We start from the raw sequence: 17,158 nt of genomic DNA, 5'->3' as shown, positions 1-17,158 counted from the left end.
ATGGAGGTATGATGTGTTTTTAACAAGATAAATTTTAAAATGGGTAAAATTTTAAGTCAGTAACTTTTAAAAAATAGGTTTTTTTTGTTGATTTCAGAGAGGAAGGGTAAGGGAGAGAGAGAGAAACATCAGTGATGAGAGAGGATCGATTGGCTGCCTCCGCCACACCCCAACACTGGGGATCGAACCGTGACCTCCTGGTTCGTAGGTTGACTTGCAGCCCCTGGGCCACGCCGGCCGGGCGAGGTCGGGCTGTTTGAAGGAGCGGAGGGTCATCTCGTGGGAGGAGCCAGGTTACTGGCGTGTGCTCACCGCCAGCCGGCGTCTTGCGTTCTAACCCGGGCTGGGCGCTTGTTTTAGGAGCTCGCAGTGTCTAATTTTAAAAAAATAAAAAATTTTCCGCGTCATTTGTTTCTGGAGGAGCCAGTTCTTAAGAGAAAGCACAAAACAACTACTTTCGCTCTTTGGTGTATTTCTATGCAGCCGTTGTCATTTCACGCTTTTTGGTGTCACACATGCCGATCCGCGTGCACAGGAAATTCGGACAATACAGACGTGTGGCAAGGAGAGCCTGTCACAGAGTGGCCACGGTTGCCCTCCGTGTTTTCCTCTGTTTCCGTAGAAAAGGAACACAGAGCAGGCACTTCGCTGCAACTGCGTGTTGGGATCTCAGCTGCTGGCCGTCGGTTAGGGTGGGGTCACCGGCCTCCTGAGTTAGCAGCCAGCTCCCCCAGCTCCCACACCGAGGTCAGGGGGAGGCAGGGGCACGCCACAGCGGGGCTCCTGGCTCCCCTCCTGGCGCCGCCCCGGCTCCCCACGCTGGCCTGGCCAGTGTCTGCGATGCCCTCTCCTTGGGAAGGGACTCCCCCCCCGATCACGTGGGCCCGCACCCGGGGGCTGGGTCAGACACTGCCATGCCCCCAGGTGGGGCTTCTCGCCGGGAGTTGTCAGGTGGAGCAGCGTCAGAGGTCCCCACGCTCCTGGCTGGAGGTGGCTCCGGGCGGAGCGCGGTCCAGGTGGGTCAGGCTGGCCTGGGCCCCCCACACCTCCATTGCAGGTCCTCTTAGCACTTGTGTTTTACGGGCTCTACCAATAATTGTATAGAAACTGAACAAACAGTACAGCAGCTCGCGACAGCCTCACGAGGGAATAGCTCAGCTACCTTACACCGTGAGCTCTCGCAGTTTCTTCCGTGGAGATGGGACTGAGCCTCAGGGCTCGCTGCCTGGGTCTGCGATGGAGAATCGACGCCCTTGAGCCAGGACAGACTCCCGTGGGTGGGGGCACAGCCAGCCTCGGAAGGAGCGACTGCTGTGCGTGTGCCGTGTGCTTGTCTTGTCGTGTTTGTGTCAGACACGCGGGTGCTGTGGGCCGGCTGCACAAGTCCCAGGGAGGCGCCGTGGGAATGTCAGGAGCAGGGCTGGCGGGGAAGGTGGGCAGGTGGGCATCCGTGGGCAGCGTCTGGCTTGTTTGTGTTTCAGAGAAAACTGTCCTGATGAACTGGCCTCTGGGAGAGGTCGTGTCCCCCCCCCCCCCCCCCCACTGACAGTGTAATTGGCATAACAGTTAAACCAGTCAGTGTCCCGCCCTAGCGCCCTCTCCGCCCAGCTCTGGCTGCTAATCCGCTTTATGACCCAGTCTCCCCAGTGGACGCTTCTGCTCGCTCTGAAATGTGTTCCGGCCTGGGACGTGCACGGGGGGGGCGGGGGGGGGGGGGGACTCAGAGCGGCACGGAGGGACTCCTTCCCTGCCCCGGGCCGTTTGCTGGTTTCATTCTTGGCCGATAGGGCCCGGCACCACCAGAGCCTAGTGTCTGCGTGGTGGTGGCGTCAAGGCCAGCCCAGCCAGCGAAGCCTGACCAGCTGGACCCCACGCGCCACTGCGGCCTTCCCTAAGCTCTGCTCCGCCTCAGACACGGGGCCTCCGGCCGACCCGGGCACGGGACCGGTGATGGTGGCCAGGCACCGCGTGGCGTGCTAGGCAGCGAAGGGACCCGTTTCAGAATTCAACTCCGGTGAAATTGTGAACCAATTTTCCACAATAAAGTTTAATTCCCATGATAAAAGCATTCAAATTGCATATTGTGCCTCTGGTGTGGACATCAGGGCAGTGAGGTTCCCGTGTCACCTGGGGTGGTGACACTCCCGCCTCAGCGGCAGCGCGAGCGCCCGGAGCGCCAGGAGCACGGGCTCACCTGACAGCGAGGCCGCAGGTGGTGTCAGCATCTGAGCCGAGGACAGAGCAGGCAGAGGAATGACTCTTGGGTCGCAGTATGTGCTGGTAAGTGGACTCACAGCGGTTTTTATTGTGCAAACTTTTAAAATTCTGTTTCTTCATGTTCTCATCTGAGGAGCGAGGTCAGGGCCCTTGGTGTTGGGGAGCCGGTCACTGCCCATTAACCACAGGGGCTTCGAGCTCGGAGGGCGGGCTCCCCGGTCAGTGGGAACATCTGCTGTGTCCGCTGACACAGGGTCTCCTCACGGGGCCACGCCTGAGACAGGTGGTCCTGAGGGGCCCAGGACACTGGCCGCAGCTCCTGCCCGGGAGGCGGCACGGACGGGGTGGCTCCAGCCACGCAGACGTCCAGGCCGGGCTCGTGCAATGTGTCGGGGGGTCAGTCGGGGACCTTCCCGGGTCACAGGGCTGGTGCCGGCCGGCCAGGTGGCCTCCCTCAGGGCCCAGGAAGCAGCGCTCAGGTGTGCAGGCACAGAGGGGTGCAGGGAGGAGGACACGCGAGCTTGGCTTGAACAGGAGGTGCCCGAGTGTCACAGGAACTGAGGTCAGGAATGGGCAGAGCGCCAGGGCAGCCGCTGACCCAGGTGCCAGGGGTCTGGGGGGAGGCCAGTGCCCGAGGGCGTGAGAGGAAGGGTGCGGAGACATCTGAAACCAGGCGGCACCAGTGCCTGTCATCGTCTCCGGTTTATCTGCCCTTTACAAACCCGAGGGCATGAGGGCCAGTGCCGCCCGGTGGCCAGCTGCGTCAGGCTCACTGTGCCACTCGCTTCCTGCCTCAGAAACGGGGCTCCTCTAAGTGGAAGCACTCGGTCGGTCGGTTGGTCGGTCTGGGAGGTGCTGACCGGGAGGCGGGCCCACTCCCTGAGCAGCGGGGGTCGCTGCCTAAAGGAGACGCCATGACCTACCATCCGGGAACCAGCACCTCCAAGTGGCGGCCGGACCCGGCTGCCTCCACCTTCCCTGGCGCGAGCACTCGGGTAGACAAAGCCCACGCCCGGCACCGCCCCTCCTGCCACATGGAAATGGCCGCCCGTCTGCCGCGCTGTGCGCTCCGCGTGCGCCCTGTCTGTGCTGACCAGTGCGCAGGGCTGTGACGGGCTGAGGCTGCCGCTGGCTCATCTCCGCGCTCTTGGTTCCACTTGACAGGAGGGGCGTTTATTTTTAAATTGTGCTCAGAGCTGTGACTTCTACAGAACTTCGAGCAGGATTTATTTTAAAACTAGAGGCCTGGTGCATGAAAATTCATACACTGAAGGGAGGTCCCTCAGCCCAGCCTGCCCTCTCACAGTCCTGGAGCCCTCCGGGGGAGGTGACCCGGCGATCAGGGGAAGGCGACGCCCCATCACACCTCTGCTGCTGCCACTGCCGGCAGCACAAGCCTCGGCCGGCCCTGGGCGGCTGGGGGGCTGAAGGGACTGGGCGCCGCCATCTTTGAGGGTGGGCAGTCAATTAGCATATTCCCTCCTTACTGGCTGTGGGCACTCCCGTCTTTGCAACAGCAGGAGGGTCAATTAGCATATCCCGTCTTTATTAGATAGGATTATGGTTAAAGGGGGGAATACGTCTGTGGGCAAGCCCAACCCCGAGCCCCTTGGCTCGGCAGCACCACCTGTTCAGGTAACTCATCCAAGTCAGCTGGCTTGTGCCCCTTCCTGCCGGGGAGCTTGCTGGTCACTGAGGTTTGAAATCGTCGTGGAGGAAGCTCAGCCTGTGGGCCGCCCGCGTGTGAGCCTGCGAGTGGAGATGGCCCGTCTGTGGTCACTGCGCTCCTCGTGCGCCCTGAGCGAGGCCCTGCGGGCGGGGGCAGGGACAGGACCCCGGCAGGCGGGCAGGGCGCGGCCACAGGGCCAGCTTCCCGCGCCGGGCTGGTGGCCTGCCCTTGGACCTCTCACTCCCCTCGAGGACGCTGGCAAGTCTCCTGCGTGTGAGCGCTGACCCGGCCCGTCCTGTCACTTCCGCGGCGGGGGCTCGAGGGGAGACTCCGTCCTTCCCTCCTGGGTGGTGGGTGCCTGTGCGGCTGGGACCGGGCCTCTAAGGTCGGGGGGCTCATCCTGTCGGTTTCTTTCTGAGGCGCAGCTTCAGGTTCTGACTTCATGTTTCCTGGAGAAGCAGTGTCTTCTCACATCTCAAAGCTCAGAGGGCGTGAGGGCGATCGGCTCCCAGCATGCACGGCTCCCAGCATCCACGCTCCCAGCACCCACGCTCCCAGCACGCACGCTCCCAGCACGCACGCTCCCAGCACCCACGCTCCCAGCATCCACGCTCCCAGCATCCACGCTCTCAGCACCCACGCTCCCAGCATCCACGCTCCCAGCATCCACGCTCCCAGCATCCACGCTCCCAGCACCCACGCCTCCCAGCACCCACGCTCCCAGCACCCACGCCTCCCAGCATCCACGCTCCCAGCATCCACGCTCCCAGCACCCACGCTCCCAGCACCCACGCCTCCCAGCACCCACGCCTCCCAGCATCCACGCTCCCAGCATCCACGCTCCCAGCATGCACGCTCCCAGCATCCACGCTCCCAGCATCCACGCTCCCAGCACCCACGCCTCCCAGCACCCACGCTCCCAGCACCCACGCTCCCAGCACCCACGCTCCCAGCACCCACGCTCCCAGCATCCACGCTCCCAGCATGCACGCTCCCAGCATCCACGCTCCCAGCATCCACGCTCCCAGCACCCACGCCTCCCAGCATCCACGCTCCCAGCACCCACGCCTCCCAGCACCCACGCTCCCAGCATCCACGCTCCCAGCACCCACGCTCCCAGCACCCACGCTCCCAGCACCCACGCTCCCAGCACCCACGCTCCCAGCATCCACGCTCCCAGCACCCACGCCTCCCAGCATCCACGCTCCCAGCACCCACGCTCCCAGCATCCACGCTCCCAGCACCCACGCTCCCAGCACCCACGCTCCCAGCACCCACGCTCCCAGCACCCACGCTCCCAGCACCCACGCTCCCAGCATCCACGCTCCCAGCATCCACGCTCCCAGCACCCACGCCTCCCAGCACCCACGCTCCCAGCACCCACGCCTCCCAGCATCCACGCTCCCAGCATCCACGCTCCCAGCATCCACGCTCCCAGCACCCACGCCTCCCAGCACCCACGCTCCCAGCACCCACGCCTCCCAGCACCCACGCTCCCAGCATCCACGCTCCCAGCATGCACGCTCCCAGCATCCACGCTCCCAGCATCCACGCTCCCAGCACCCACGCTCCCAGCATCCACGCTCCCAGCACCCACGCCTCCCAGCATCCACGCTCCCAGCACCCACGCCTCCCAGCATCCACGCTCCCAGCACCCACGCTCCCAGCACCCACGCTCCCAGCAACCACGCCTCCCAGCATCCACGCTCCCAGCACCCACGCTCCCAGCACCCACGCTCCCAGCACCCACGCCTCCCAGCACCCACGCTCCCAGCACCCACGCTCCCAGCATCCACGCTCCCAGCACCCACGCTCCCAGCATCCACGCTCCCAGCACCCACGCCTCCCAGCACCCACCCGGGTCTCATACAGGAAGCCGTGAATGAGATAACTGCCTGCTCCCTCTCAGCCTCAGCCTGTGTGCGTGTCCCTCCAGGACGCCGTGCGTGGGGCGTGCACACGCGTCACCGCCTGCCCTCCCGCTCCCGGGGCAGAGGGAACCGCAAGAAGCAGTGGCTCCCGTGGGTGGAGGCCGGCGTAGGCCGCACTCCCAGCTTCCTCTGGGCAGGAACCTCGCAGGGGGGCGGGGGGCGGCTGTGGGTGCCCTGGCAGCTGCGAGGCCTCCACGGGCACAAGGGCGGGAGCTGCCCCCGCTCCCCCCCTCCCCCCCACGGAGCCTGCAGAGCCACCGTCCTCTGAGCAGAGCCCAGCCGAGCGGGCGAGGAGGGTGCTGGGTGACTCAGCTGCTGGGAGACTCACTGCGGGGCTGAGGGCGGCGCGGGGTCTTGCTGGTGGCTGGGCAGGCCCGAGACCAGGCGCAGCCCTGGCTGCTAACGCCGGCTCTGCAGGCCCCGCAGCTTCCTCTGCAGCGGGCCCCCAGCGGCTTCTCGGATGATAGAGTGGGAGCAGCGCACACAGAAAGGGGCTCAGGGTGCCCCCCGGCCTGTCCCCTGGGATCTGGGACAAAGGGCTTGGTGCCTCTCGGCAGAGTTTGTGGGAACCATGGTCCTCATTCCCAGAGGGACAGACGGCAGTGGCGTCCACCAAGTGAGACTCAGAGCTGAGCACAGCGCAGCCCAGTTGGCCTGGACCCAGGGCGGGGACAAGGGGGGCCCATGTGTTCCTCCCCGTCCCAGGTCCCAGGTCCGGCGGTGCAGTGAGCACCCTCCTTGCGTGGGGCTGGTCCTCGAGGGTCCCCTGCCGCTGGCAGGCTCGGGGCTGCTTCCAGACCAGGCACATCACTCACCTGGGATTCGCCTGTGAATTTATGAGCCATTCCGAGCTCATGGCTTGATTTTTTATTTTATTTATTTTTAAATATATTTTTGTTGATATCAGAGAGGAAGGGAGAGGGAGATAAAACATCAATGATGAGAGGGAATCATTGACCAGCTGCCTCCTGCACGCCCCCTGCTGGGGATCGAGCCCGCAACCCCAGGCCTGTGCCCTTGACCAGAAGTGAACCTGGGACCCTTCAGTCCGCAGGCCGACGCTCTAGCCACTGAGCCAGCCAGCTAGGGCATGGCTTGATTTTTAAAAATAAAAGTTAATGCTGGCTGTTGTCTGTGTGGGTGTTTGCAGTGAAGCGCCTGTCAGGCGAAGGGCGGGTGAGGCTGTGATGGGGGCCCCTGGCTCGAGCGCCGGGTCCTGGCCCAGCGCCCCCAGGCTAGCAGCCTCTTCCTCTCCGGGAATCTGCGTCTTCGTCTATAAAAGGGAGCGCTTCCTTCTGAGGCCCCTGTGCCAGGGTGTTTTTAGCTCAGCAAGTGGGCTGCTCCTGGGGGCAGGGCTGGGATTCCTCCGGGCCTGGGGACCGTGCTCGGGGCGTCTGAGCCGTGAGCTCGTGTTCTGGTCGAGCCGGACAGCCTGTCTTCTATGTGGGCGCAGTGACTGCCCGCGCCTTCGCCTCGCCTCCTGGCCCTGACGAATGTCTGCAGACCCGGTCGACATGGGGGCCCGGCCATGAGCTTCCGTGTCCTCCCACCGCAGTCCGGGCGCAGGAGGCACGCGAGGCTGTCCCTGCTACGGCTCCCTGGCCGGCCTGCAGGCTCCCAGAGAGGCCCCGGACCCATCACCTGCTCCCTCACTGGGGACATCTCAGTGACTGGGGGGCAACGTCCCAACCAGGAAGCAGCGTGTGTGTGGCTGTCCGTGACCACACGTGCAGGTCTGCATCACCGTCCCCGCCACCGCCACACCCCTGCCCATCACCCGGCGTCACACCAGCCCGCCCCGCAGCTCAGATTGTCGTCCTGAGAGCGCTGCGCACGGACGGACATTCCTCTCGAGTTTGGCTCTTTCGGACTCCGCATCCCGCCTTCATCCAGCTGTTGCAGCTCATCCCTTTTACTGCTGAGTAACCCCCCTTTACTGCCGTCATCGCTGCTCCACGGTGGGGCTCCCACCCCGGCCCAGCCCCCCACGGAGGGACGTGTGGTTGGCTCCTTGGGGGCTGTTGCACATAAAGCTGCTGCGCAGTCGTGTCCGGGTCCTGCGTGGACACGTGTTGTCCTTCTCTGGGCCACGTGCCTGGAGGACAGTTGCTAGCTGTATCAGGGCCTACGTTCCGTTTAAGAAACTGCCGTTTTCCATTCCCGCCCCAGCGCACAAGGATCCGCTCCCCAGCCCCCCGGCACCTGGCCATCTGACGCGGAGCCACGGTGGCTTCCCTGGTGCTGGGCGACATGGGTGTCCTCGCGTGTGCGTGTGCGTGTGCGCCTGGGCCCTCCTCGGTGACCAGCCTCTGCGTGTCCTTGCTGACTAACCTGAGTTCTCTTGATGGTGGAGTTTTGAGTTCTTTCCAAGTTCCTACGTGTGGCTTGACGTGACTCCCCCTGTAGCGTCCTCGCGGCCTCCTGGTGAGACTCCGATGAACCCCTTTGCTGGCTTTCCTGGGGCCCTGCCCCGGGCCCTGAGGACTCCCCCAGCTCTGCTCCCAGCCCCTGAACTGGGCTGTTCTCACCTCTCTGGCCCCAGGGACGTCTTCGTCTTCAGTTTCGGGGGGCGGGGGGGCTCATCCTCTGGTCCTGCCTCGCCTTCCTGTAGGGTTGCCTTTGTTGCCAGACCTGGGACATGGCAGCGAGCCTTCCTGAGCCGTTCTCACCCCCCTCACTCCGGCTCCTGGGGCCACTGAGCCACAGGCCTCAGGGCGGGCCTCGGGGAGCCTGCACCCTGCCCGCCGGATCTCTCCTTGCTCCTCGGTGTGTGGCGGGCGCTGCACAGCCCGGCCGGGGTTCTGGCCGCGTTCTGCGGGTGTCTGGCGCTGCTCCCATTCTGTTTGAGATCTTCCTCATCCTGTAGAACGGGCAGTTTGATGTTGTTCCCAGGACATGCGGGTGCGATGGTTGAAGATTTTGGGTCTGATTTAAATCTTGGTCTCATTAGCTCTCCCCTGGCACGGCCCTGGTGGGCGGGGAGGGCACACCCAGTGCTTCCCGGTGGCCCCAGGCGCTGAGGGTGCGGGCGCAGAGGCATTCTGACCCCAGGCCGGCCTCCGACGTGCTGGCCCGAGCGCCCGTGGGCAAGGCCTGGGGCACACTGTGCGCAGGGCTGGTCTGCGCCCGAGGGTGAGGCCTGGGACCTCCGGCCTCCGGTCCGAGCCGTCTCACCCCCGCTTGTCTGAATGTGCTTCCTGAGCCGCAGGCGGACGGGCTGTCAGACGGTCTTACACGGCGACTTCTCTGATGAAACGTCAGCATTTTTCTCCTGGGAGGCTGTGAATGTCTCTGGGATGTTTTTTGTGTTTTTGTTTGTTCATCTTTTGTTTTTGCCTCGTTGCCATCTCCATCGCTATTAGCGTTCCCCGTTCAGAGAACCCCTGTGCTGTGCGTGCCCGGCGCTCCCGGGGGCATGGCTGGAATTCCATGGCGTGAGGACCGGCCTCCATCTGGTCCTGGTGGTCACAGCAGGCGCCCGGGCCCTGGGCGGAAGGCAGCACTCGAGCGGTGGGCACCCCGGCGTCTCCCGCGGCCCCTGTGGCTGGGCCTGTGGCGGTGGTGCCCGCCGCGCCCTGGACGGAGCGGGAGAGACGGTCAGGCTCCTGGTGTTCAGTGAAGGGCAGTTTCCATTTCAGAATCGGGCTGAATTCAGTGTAAATGCAGCACTTTACCTGCAGGAGCAGGACCGCGTAGCGCCTCCGGGGGTGATGGGGGGCGGTGAGCTGGCGGTGAGCAGAGGGGTCAACTGAGCCCCCAGAGGCCGTGGCTGAGCCGGTGCAGGGTGAGGGGTGCCTGGGTGACTGACGTCACTTCTGTTGCTGCCTGAAGCCCGACACCAAGGAGACGGCTGAGCTTCCTGTCCCTCCTCCCGCTCCCTGCCCGTGGCCACCAGCATCGGTTGTTCTAGAAACTCCCAGGGGATGTGCCGGACCCTCCTTTCAGCTCTGGTCCGAGGCGTGTTCCTCAGCAGAGGGACCTGCGAGTGGGTTTTACCTGGAGTCTCGGCCAGAGGATGTTTGCGCTGCTGCCCACGTGGAGCGGCTCAGTCACAGCTTCGCTTTCTCTCTCGCTCTGGGCGGTGCGGCGAGCTCTGACCTGCCCGCTGTGGGGCGTGCGGTGCGCTGGGAACGGGCGTGGTCGCAACTGGCCGCGAGCTGGTGGCCCAAGCTCCTTGCCTGGGCCTCTCGCAGGAGATGCCAGTCCTTCCAGGAGGCGGGCCGGGCGCCAAGCGCGCTCAGGTCCGGCGTGGGGAGGGGGGGGGTGAGGAGAGCCACAGCTGGGGGAGGGAGCTGTCTGCGCAGCGGGGCGGTCTGCCCTGACTCCCCCTCAGACCAGGGTCAGGACAGGCAGACACCCAGCCCTGCAGACCACTCCAGTCCCCTCGCGACACCCAGGCCCACGCAGCCTGGCCAGGGACACCGCACCCTGCTGGCCCTGCAGGGTGGGGCTGGCCCAGACGGCTCCTTTTCACGTGACTTCTCTAAGCGCTGTGGGGACTTGAGCAGGCAGAGCATGGCTCCCGCTCTGTGGGATGGTGACGGCGCTCTCCTTGCCCCGAAAGCCCTCCGATCTCTCCCCAGCTTGATTCTGCTCAGCAGCGAAGACGTGTTCTCACACCCTTGCCAATGAGGCTTGATGGGAAAAGCCTGAGAACGTCTCTGTTTGGAGACTGCACAGAGCCTCACTCCACGTTGCTGTGGCGTGTTACACTGCGTGGAGAATTCTCTCATTCTGCCTTGTACCCACGCATCAGTCCATGTGCATGTACTCTTCCTGGTACATGGAAGATACACGTGCACGTGTGTGCTGTATGTGCAGGGAATAGAGTGACCTAACCCCCTGCACGGGATGAGCCGGGCTATCAGGGAGGGCTCCCTGGAGGAGGAGGGGGCCTTGGGAGCCAAATCTTGAAGAATGTCCGGCCTGTGGGACAAGGCCGTGTCTTGTGCTTGGTGTCCGTCAAGCCCAATGAGCAGTGGTGACGTTGTGGCTGGGCCACATTGTGAGGTCTGGGTTAGGCCACCCAGGCTTTTTAAAGTTGTGTGTGTGTGTGTGTGTGTGTGTGTGTGTGTGTGTGTGTGTGTATGGCCCAGTGCACGAAATTCATGCACATTGAAAGGGAATTAATTAGAGGATGTGAGCGTGAGGCAGTCCGTGTTTGTGAAATTCAATGACATGAATTTTAGCTATTACTTTGCCAAATAAATGGAATTTATAGATATCATTTATAAGAGCATTCAGCTTAATATTAAAAATTCTGGCTACCAAGTCAGGTCTGTTTTCAACTTTTTGCCAGCGTTGTAAATTGTTTGGAGTTGAATGTCATGGTTATGAATAAATCGGGCTTGCCATACTTCGTTACAATTGCCATAGCATCCTGATATCGCTGCTGCATGTTTCTGGGACAACCCTCAGAAGATGATGGAAGTATTATCATTTTACCAATAGGCACATTGTCATTTTCAGATCTAGATTTGAGATAATCCATCAAACCACTATATTTTTCAACTCTCAACTTAGATTGGTTTGCTTTGATGAAATTTATCCAGTTGGCCTCCATTTTTGAATACGAATCCACGATAAACTGTTGAGTTAATTTTCCTGCATTTAAAATAGGATTGAAAGTGTCCCGCACAGAGAGATGAAATCCATAATACTGCATTTGTGTGACTCGTGTCCTTACATTTTGTCTAGTATTATAGTCGATTACACTGTTGTCTCTGAGTCTTAATGCAATATCTGTCCCCCAGCCTTGTTCATCATGTGGAAAAAGAATAGGATATGTCATTGCATCTAATGTAGGAAACAGGATATTGATACTGATTTGTTTTATTTTAGTGGCATTTGCATTATTGGGATCTGGTTTACAATGAATGAGCAAGTCCCTTTCAAAAGGAGGTTCTCCATCTCCGTTTCTGAATATGACAGCAACCTGGGTTACACGGGGAGAATTGTATCTACTTGGGTCCCTGTTATGATCGTACTTAATTGCCATTGTTACTTCTGTGGGAGCAACACCTTTCACTGCTGCTTCAGATTGGGCTTCCTTTTCTACCTCATGGAGCATCTTGTACGATTTTGTTAATTCACTTATTTCATGCACGAGGTTGTTGGTGTTGATCATTAGTCTTTCTGAGCAGCCCTGGTTTTCTAGCATTGCTAATCTTTTATTTGTAGGTTCGGCTGTATCCAAAATATAGAGTTGGGCAAACTTCCGAGAAACACCATCCGAAGGGTGTAAAGTTCCGGTATGGTGATAAACTTGTCCATGTATTCTAAAACAGTATGGCCCATATCCTGATGGCGATGCAATATTTGCACCCATGGAAGCAAAAGCAAAAGAACTATTTATGGAACGAATATTTTCCATGAAATTTTTACGGTCAGAATCTTCGTTTGTCATTAATCTTTTTAAATATGCCTGGTAATCTGGAAAATGTATAGCATTTGGACAGACTTTCCCTTTGCTACAACATCGAGTAAATTTCCCATTGGATGGTTTTTCATCAGAGAAATTTAGAGATAGGCAAAATTCACATCGAACAGTCATTCCACCACAACTATGTTCGAGGATTGCATCCTCATGTACTCCATTTTCGCTGAGAAGGCAGTTCCTACCGATATTGGTAGTACTTCTTGATGACTGTTCTCTAGACATACTCTGTAATCGCCACCGCCTTCTTTCAACTTCAAAGGCACGTTGGTCTTTAGACATTTTCGGTCGATAACGCCGGTGTTTTTCGGCATCAGAGTGACGTTTTTCCAGTAGCTGGTCTTCAGATACACCCTGTCGCAGGCGCTGCCTTTTTTCAAGATCAGACGCACGCTGCTCTGCAGACATTTTCTGCCGATAACGCCGGCATCTTTCGGCTGCAGAGCTACGTTGTATCAACAGTTGTTCTTTAGACATAGTCCCACCTCTCTACTGTCACAGTCTGAGATGCAGGTGAATGAGAGTCCTGGCTGTCAGGCTGCTGAGAGCTGTCTGACCAATGGCTGATTCTGGCTGATTCTGTGGGGGTGGGGCTTCCTCCTCCCTGCTGTCAGTTTCCACAGCTGTGATGAGGAAGCTGGGGTGACAGAGGGAGCTGCGCCCTCCAAGCCGCCCTCCCTCTCGCTCTGCTCTATTTACAGTGGTCTCCTGCTCTGCCAAGTGCTCCAAACCTCCTGCTCTCCACCTGCTCTCCCGCTCTGCTCTCTGCCCGTGAAGGTCCCGGGAGCCCGTGGGTGTAGCTTGGCACAGCCAGGCTCACCTCCCGGGGCTGGCGATGGTCCCGGGAGCCCACGGCCACCTTTACCTCCCAGGGCGCTTGACACCTGCATATGCAAATTAACCTGCCATTTTTGTCAGGTTTATTTGCATACCCACTCCTGATTGGCTGGTAGGCGTGGCTTGTGGGCATCGCGAGGGATGGTCAGTTTGCATCATTCTCTTTTATTATTATAGACTAGAGGCCCGGTGCACAAAAATTTGTGCACTCGGAGGGAGGGGGTGTCCCTCAGCTCAGCCTGTGCCCTCTTGCAGTCTGGGACCCCTCGGGAGATAATGACCTGCTAGCTTGGGCCTGCTCCTGGGTGGCAGAGGGCAGGCCCAATCCCTAGGTGCAGCCCCTGGTCGGGCTCAGAGCAGGGCCGATTGGGGAGTTGGGGCACCGCCCCCTGTCACACTCAAGGCAGGGTCGATGGGGAGGTTGCGGCGCCACCCCCTGTCACGCACAGAGCACGGCCAATCGGGGTTGGGGTGCTGCCCCTGTCACTCACAGAGCAGGGCCCATCAGGGGGGTTGGGGCTCCGTACCCTGTCACGCACAGAGCAGGGCCCGTGGGGGGGGGGGGCGTTTGGGGCGCCACACCCTGTCATACACACAGCAGGGCTGATGAGGGGTTTGGGGCGCCACACCCTGTCACACACAGAGCCGCAGGGTGATCAGGGGGTTGGGGAGCTCCCCCCTATCAGGCACAGAACAGGGCTGATCAGGGGGTTGGGGCGCCTTCCCCTGTCATGAACAGAGCAGGGCGGATAGGGAGGTTGTGGCCCCGCCCCCTGTCACACACAGAGCCGCAGGGCGATCAGCGGGTTTGGGCACTGCCCCCTGTCACGCTGATCCTGGTGCCAGGAGGCCTCGTGGCTCCGCTGATCCCGGTGCTGGGAGGCATATTACCCTTTTACTATATAGGATAGAGGCCTGGTGCACGGGTGGGGGCTGGCTGGTTTGCCCTGAAGGGTGTCCTGGATCAGGGTGGGGATCCTGCTTGGGTGCCTGGCCAGCCTGGGTGAGGGGCTGATGGCTGTTTGAAGCTGGTCACAACCCCTTCAGGGTGGGGGTCCCCACTGGGGTGCCTGGCCAGTCTGGGTGAGGGGCTGAGGGATGTTTTCAGGCTGGGGGGTGACTGAAGCTCCCAACTGCTCCTTTTTTTCTTTTCTTTTTCTTTTTTATTCTGGGCCAGCTTTAGCTCTGAGGCTTGGCTCCAGCTCTGAGGCCTCAGCTGCTGAAAGCAGGTATCTGGTTTGTTTGGGTTCTATAATCGAAACACTGTTTCAACTCCAGCTCTGAGATCCCGGCTGACTGAAAGCAGGTTTCTGAGGTTTTGTTTAGATTCTATATTTGTAACAATGTTTCAAACTGCAAGCTCAGAGGCCAGCAGCGGCAGGCAGGGAAGGTTGGCTTCCTCTGTCACTGAGGCAAGCAAGCCTCATGTTCGCTTCAAGCTGCCTGGCTGATGGCTGCCATCTTGGCCGGCAGTTAATTTGCATATCGCCCTGATTAGCCAATGGGAAGGGTAGCAGAGGTACGGCTAATTACCGTGTTTCTCTTTTATTAGATAGGATATTTTTATTGATTTCAGAGAGGAAGGCAGAGGGAGAGAGAACAGAAACATCAATGATGAGAGAGAATCATTGATTAGCAGCCTACTGGGGATGGAGCCCACAACCCAGGCATGTGCCCTTGACCGGAATTGAACCTGGGACCCTCAGTCTGTAGGCCGACGCTCTATCCACTGAGCCAAACCAGCCAGGGCTTAAAGCAGTTTCTTTAAATCAGTGTCAAGGGAGAAAACGAAAGAGAACTGGACATACTGTGTGCACACGAGTCGGCACTGTCCTGTGTCAGTCCCACAGCGTCTCATTTAAACTGTTCAGGCATGGGCTTTAGCATGTTGCAGCCATCGCCACACTGATCTGAGCACGTGTGTCAGCGCTGAAAGAAACCCACACCCAGCGGCGGTCACTGTCCACCCCAGCCCCGCCCCAGCCTCTGCAGCCGCCCACTGCCTGTCTCTACTCAGGGCCAGACCTCTGTGCCATGAAGGGGATGGCCCTGCGGGGCAGCTGGCGGCCCGGAGCCTCCCTGCTGCAGGCGGGCGCGATGTGGCCGGGTCCAGGGAGAGCGTGGCGCTCCCTCGGGGGCAGCGTTAACTGCGAAGCTCGCTCCCTAAACCCAGCGCGGGCCGGGACCAGGCTGCCGATGTTCAGGGAGCGCACTGGGCGGGCGCCAGCCCCCGGGACACGCCAGCTTAAAGTTCAGTCGCTTCCTGGGCTCTTTGTCCTCCTCCGAGGGAGGCCCTGCTGCGGTGTTTGGGGGAGTGGGTCCGGAGATGCCTTGAGGTCGCTGTTGCAGTAAATAGTGTGACAGTGTTTATCGTTAAGCCTTCGCTGGAAACTTCCATCACGGCAGGAAGCTGTCTGCGAACAGTCACTGGTGGTGCCAGGCTCGGGGGCAGCGCATGCCCGGCCTGTGGGTGCCGCCGGACGGCAGCCGTCGGCGCGCTCATGTCCTCCGCCTTAGCTGGGGCCTGGGAGGCCTCCGAGGCGCTCTCCTCTGCCCGGAGCGTCTCCTTTGGTTAGCAAGCCGTTCGGTGGGGGCAGGGACAGTCTCCGAGGCCCGTCCAGGCCCCAGGCGAGAGCTTCCCTCGGGACCGTGGGCCATCTCTCGCCTTCACCTACACCGTCTGCAACGACTCCCGTCTGCCTGTGGCTCTCGGCTGAAGCGCGTCCTCTCTCTGGGTGACCGTGGTGGCCCCGGTCACCCCGCACAGACCTCCACAGTGCACGGCGAGGCCACGGCGTGCCCTGGGCGGGCAGGCACCGGGCTTGTTTGTTCCTTTGTAGCAGCTAAAGGAAGAGACAGGGAAAGGCCACGGAAACTGCTTGTCATTATCGTTGCCTTCATGTCTAATGCTGTGGGACAGGTGTGTGCGCACGTGTGTGTGCGTGTGTGTGCATGTGTGTGCGTGTGTGTGTGTGTGTGTAGAAGGTGGGGGACGGCAGTGTGGCTTTAACTGTGGCTTAAAGGAGAAGCAGGCAGGATGTTTCCAGAGCCCTGGCGGCTCTAGGCAGAACCATGGGTGGTGCAGACCGTGACGGACCCCCAGCCCTGACCTGGCGTTCAGGGTCAGCAGCCCCACACGGAAGCAGCGCGGGAGCGTCAAAGCCTTTGTCCCGTCTTAGTTTGGAAATAGAGACGCAGGGCCTGTGGGTCAGCGGCGTCCTGGGGCTCCCTGCCGGCCGGCGCCCCCTTGGGGACCACGTGCAGCCCGTCGCTCAGTCTCCGGGAGGATCGGCACCGGCCGGCGAGCCTGTGGGACCCCAGCTTTCTCTGCGATCCGTGCAGGCGGCGTTCAGAGCAGGTGCACGTCCCGCGAGTGACAGCGTGGGAGGGGGTCACCCGGAGGGGGGTGACCTGGAACCCGGGCGACATCTTCTGTCTCGTTTCATAACAACGGCTGTTTATGAGAGCAGCGGGGACTGGCGTGAGGGCTGCCTGCCGGGTCCGCGGGCGGGGCTGGGCATCTGCTCAGACATGGCGCTGAATTAGGAAGCGGCGGGCGTGGCGGAGCAGCTGCTGGGAGGCCCCAGCCGTCCCGAGAGCCCGCGGCCCTGCCAGGAGCTGCGCGGCACGAGGGGCGCCTTCCGAGCGATGCGGGTGCTGGAGGTGGCGCTGGTGCTTCCTCGCCCGCTTGTCACGGGAGCCGCTGCTCGGCTGTCACTGTCTGGGCGGCCGCTTTGCCCGGTTCCCGTGTCACCACGCGTGCCGCCAGCAGTTCGTGGGGAACGCGTCGGCCTGGACGTGAGAAGGGCTGCGGGGTCAGGACCGCCCAGACTCCTCACAGTGGCGCCCTGGGGTCATGGACACACGTGATGGGGCGGCCCCTGGCCCCGGCGGCATTGGCGTGTTAGCGCGTGGTCTCTGCCAGCGGAGAACACCAGCTCCTCCCGCCCAGAGCAAGCTGAAGCCCCGCCAGCCTGTGTGTGTCCCGCTGCTCCCGACGCCGGCGGCAGGTTCACGGGCGCCTGTGCTTCAGGTCGGCTCCGTCGTTAAAACCACCGCGCCCACGCA

At 61.1% G+C, this 17,158-nt stretch overlaps 1 protein-coding gene across 2 annotated transcripts in view; it reads left to right on the top strand.

The window, feature by feature from the left end:
• Positions 1 to 17,158, top strand: part of FOXK1 (forkhead box K1) — a 48,858-nt gene that overhangs the window by 11,705 nt on the left and 19,995 nt on the right. The gene's annotated exons all lie outside the window — the stretch shown is intronic.

Source organism: Myotis daubentonii, chromosome 5 (assembly GCF_963259705.1).
Source record: "Myotis daubentonii chromosome 5, mMyoDau2.1, whole genome shotgun sequence".
In the NCBI taxonomy this organism is placed as follows: domain Eukaryota; kingdom Metazoa; phylum Chordata; class Mammalia; order Chiroptera; family Vespertilionidae; genus Myotis; species Myotis daubentonii.
This window is presented reverse-complemented; position numbering and strand designations above follow the sequence as displayed.